We start from the raw sequence: 4,638 nt of genomic DNA on the forward strand, positions 1-4,638 counted from the left end.
ATAAGATTGATATGACACAAGGCATAAATACACAGTGAAAAACAAAAATCTAGAGTAAAAATAGCAAGGCTATATACAGGGAGTACCAGTACTGAGTTGATGTGTAGGGGTATGAGGTAATTGAGATAGCTATGTACTTATAGGTAGGGGTAAAGTGAACTAGTCAACAGGATAGATACTAGACCGTAGAGTATATGTTGAGTGTGAAAGTGTGCATGTGTGTGTGGTGTCAGTATGTATGTGTGCGCATGTTATGTGTGTGTGGGCGTTTGTGGTGTCAGTGTAAGTACGTGTGAGTGTCCAGTGTTTGTGCATAAAAGGATCAATGCAGGTAGTCCGGGGGAGCCATTTTATTAGCTATTTAGCAGTCTTGTTTAGCAATCTTATGGCTTGTGGGTAGAAGCTGTTCAGGGTTCTGTTGGTTCTAGACTTAGTGCGCTAATACCGCTTACTGTGCGGTAGCAGAGAGAACCATCTATGGCTTGGGTGGGTGGAGTCTGACAATATTTTGGGCCTTTCTCTGACAACGCCTGGTATAGAGGTCCTGGATGGAAGGTATCTCGGCCCCAAGGATGTACCCCAGTGACGCCGTACTTACCACCCATGTTCCCTCTAATTGTTTCCGGCACAGCCGGATTTCAAGTCTACTGAGAGCAAACTTTAACATTGTGAAAGTTCTGTGCAACTTCCAGCATGCGTTTACTGTGAACACTGAGGCTGTACCCGCTTTATGTTACAGTTTTAACAGTGGCCGTGTAGGCTACTTGATCATTTAATTTTAATTTTTTCACCTTTATTTAACCAGGTAGGCTAGTTGAGAACAAGTTCTCATTTGCAACTGCGACCTGGCCAAGATAAAGCATAGCAGTGTGAACAGACAACACAGAGTTAAACATTGAGTAAACAATAAACAAGTCAATAACACAGTAGAAAAAAAGGGTCTATATACATTGTGTGCAAAAGGCATGAGGAGGTAGGCAAATAATTACAATTTTCCAGATTAACACGAGTGATAAATGATCAGATGGTCATGTACAGGTAGAGATATTGATGTGCAAAAGAGCAGAAAAGTAAATAACTAAAAACAGTATGGAGATGAGGTAGGTATAATTGGGTGGGCTATTTACCGATAAGACTATGTACAGCTGCAGCGATCGGTTAGCTGCTCAGATAGCAGATGTTTGAAGTTGGTGAGGGAGATAAAAGTCTCCAACTTCAGCGATTTCTGCAATTCGTTCCAGTCACAGGCAGCAGAAAACTGGAACGAAAGGCGGCCAAATGAGGTGTTGGCTTTAGGGATGATGAGTGAGATACACCTGATGGAGCGTGTGCTACGGGTGGGTGTTGCATCGTGACCAGGGAACTGTGATAAGGCGGAGCTTTACCTAGCATGGACTTGTAGATGACCTGGAACCAGTGGGTCTGGCAACGAATATGGAGCGAGGGCCAGCCGACTAGAGCATACAAGTCGCAGTGGTGGGTGGTATAAGGTGCTTTAGTGACAAAACGGATGGCACTGTGATAAACTGCATCCAGTTTGCTGAGTAGAGTGTTAGAAGCTATTTTGTAGATGACGTCGCCGAAGTCGAGGATCGGTAGGATAGTCAGTTTTACTAGGGTAAGTTTGGCGGCATGAGTGAAGGAGGCTTTGTTGCGGAATAGAAAGCCGATTCTGGATTTGATTTTCGATTGGAGATGTTTGATATGAGTCTGGAAGGAGAGTTTACAGTCAAGCCAGACACCCAGGTACTTATAGATGTCCACATATTCAAGGTCGGAACCATCCAGGGTGGTGATACTAATCAGGCGTGCAGGTGCAGGCAGCGAACGGTTGAAAAGCATACATATGGTTTTACTAGTGTTTAAGAGCAGTTGGAGGCCACGGAAGGAGTGTTGTATGGCATTGAAGCTTGTTTGGAGGTTAGATAGCACAGCGTCCAAGGACGGGCCGGAAGTATATAGAATGGTGTCGTCTGCGTAGAGGTGGATCAGGGAATCGGTATGCCTAATCATAATGTAGGCATACCAGAGTGACCTACAATCAAAAGCAATGGCATACCATAACATTTTAATGCAGAAATAGCTGTTCTAATTAAGCCTACAGTAGCAATTAATGTGTGATTTTCAATGTAGGCCTAAATTCCATGAAACCTTTGAAGAAAATATGCAGGGCTTGACATTAACCTGTTATCCACCTGTCCTTCAGGCAAGGAGTTCATTGGAAATGTTGTTGTGTTGTTTGAGGCAAGAAACCACTTTACAAAATAAAATGTATTATTATTTCCATGCCATTATTACAGAGAATCAGACAAATGATGCTACCCTCTGCCTATTGGCTACTTAGTTTGTTCAAGAACGTCTCAAAATACAACACTGCCCCTCTAGGAGAAAAAAAGTATCACTCCCCTATTGCTGACTAAAATGATCTATAACGGGGCTAATAACTCACTAACTAGCAAAGGCCTTGAACAGAATGTGCACACTTGGCTACATGAAGCTCTCGCTTTGATCTCAAAACAAGCGCATCTATAGTACCAGTCATAAGTTTGGACACACCAACTCATTCAAATGTTTTTCTTTATTTTGACTCTTTTCTACATTGTAGAATAATAGTGAAGACATCAAAACTATGAAATAAAACATATGGACCAAACAAATCAAAAATATATGTTATATTTGAGGATTCTTCAAAGTAGCCACCCTTTGCCTTCATGACATCATTGCACACTCTTGGCATTCTCTCAACCAGCTTCATGAGGTAGTCACCTGGAATGCATTTCAATTAACAGGTGTGCCTTGTTAAAAGTTAATTTGTGGAAATTCTTTCCTTCTTAATGCGTTTGAGTTAAAAGGTTGTGTTGTGACAAGGTAGGGGTGGTACACAGAATATTGCCCTATTTGGTAAAGACCAAGTCCATATTATGGCAAGAACAACTCAAATAAGCAAAGAGAAACAACAGTCCATCATTCATTTCAGACATGAAGGTCAGTTAATCTGGAACATTTCAAGAAATTTGAAAGTTTCCCCAAGTGCAGTCGCAAAAACCATAAAGTGCAATGATGAAACTGGCTCTCATGAGGACTGCCACAGGAAAGGAAGACCCAGAGTTACCTCTGCTGCAGAGGATAAGTTCATTAAAGTTACCAGCCTCAGAAATTGCAGCCCAAATAAATGCTTCACAGAGTTCAAGTAACTGGACACATCTCAACATCAACCCTTCAGAGGAGACTTTGTGAATCAGGCCTTCGTGGTCGAATTGGGCACGGGGACTATGGTAGTCGGCTTGAAAAAGTTGGGTTTGCAGACCGGGTCAGGGATAGGTTGAAAATATCAGTGAAGACACTTGCCAGCTGGTCAATGTATGATCTAAGTACATGTCCTGGTATTCTGTCTGGCCCCGCAGCCTTGCGAATGTTATCCTGTTTAAAGGTCTTACTCACATCGGCTATGGAGAGCGAGATCACACATTCGTCTGGAACAGCTGGTGCTCTCATGCATGGTTCAGTGTTGCTTGCCTCAAAGATAGCATAGAAGGTATTTAGCTCATCTGGTAGGCTTGTGTCACTTGGCAGCTCACGGCTGGGTTTCCCTTTGTAATCCATGATAGTTTGCAAGTACTGCCACATCTGTAGAACGTCAGAGCCGGCGTAGTCGAATTAAATCTTAGTCCTGTATTGACGCCTTGCCTGTAATCCGTGGCATCTGGTTGGGGTATGTACAGTGTCTTCATACCCCTTTGCTTTTTCCACATTCTGTTGTGTTACAACCTGAATTTAAAATGGATCAAATTTAGATTTGGTTGTCCCTGGCGTAACCACAATACCCCATTATGTCAAAGTGAAATTATGTTTTTTTTTATGTTTACAAATGAATGAAAAATTAAAACCTGAAATGTCTTGAGGCAATAAGTATTCAACCCCTTTGTTATGGCAAGGCTAAATAAGTTTAGGAGTGAAAATGTGCTTAACAAGTCACATAATAACTTCAACAATAGGACAGAGGGCATTGGCAATCTATTTCCTCGTCGACAAAGGCTCATCGGGATGCCCCCTCGCCTGCCTCTCTATTGCAGCCGCCTCTCAGTAAAGACCTTCCGAGCCCCTGATTTTGCATATAGCGGCTAATTAGATTTTTCTTTCAATTATTGTTATACACATGTGTGGTCTACCTTAGTTGAATGCACTGATTGTAAGTCGCTCTGGGTAAGAGCACCTGCTAAATGACTAAATGTTTTATCTAAAATGTACTGCTTCGCTTGTGTCCAGAGAAGATAGTGGGGTTGAAATAAAATGACTTTGTACCATCTGTCTCTTGATTGGTAACTACCATTTGGGGTTTGAGCTCACAAAATAGTTTAATGACATTCTGTTTTTTTTGCTCTATATCTACATTCTAGACTGTAATACCTTCCCTTTCTTTAGACATTTTGGTAGATAAGGATGAACAGAAGATGATTCCCTTGAGCCGTCATAAGTAGCTTGCAGGTGGCATAATACCAACAAGAGCCATCCATATCAAATGCCAATGAGGCCAACCAACCACTGACTTATCAACACCGCGTTCCGAGGTGGCGGGAGCGAGCACGTACACCAGTAGAGTGCGTAAAACAACCTGATCTGCTAGACCTGTTATGAGTG

Source organism: Oncorhynchus masou, chromosome 25 (assembly GCF_036934945.1).
Source record: "Oncorhynchus masou masou isolate Uvic2021 chromosome 25, UVic_Omas_1.1, whole genome shotgun sequence".
NCBI classification, from domain to species: domain Eukaryota; kingdom Metazoa; phylum Chordata; class Actinopteri; order Salmoniformes; family Salmonidae; genus Oncorhynchus; species Oncorhynchus masou.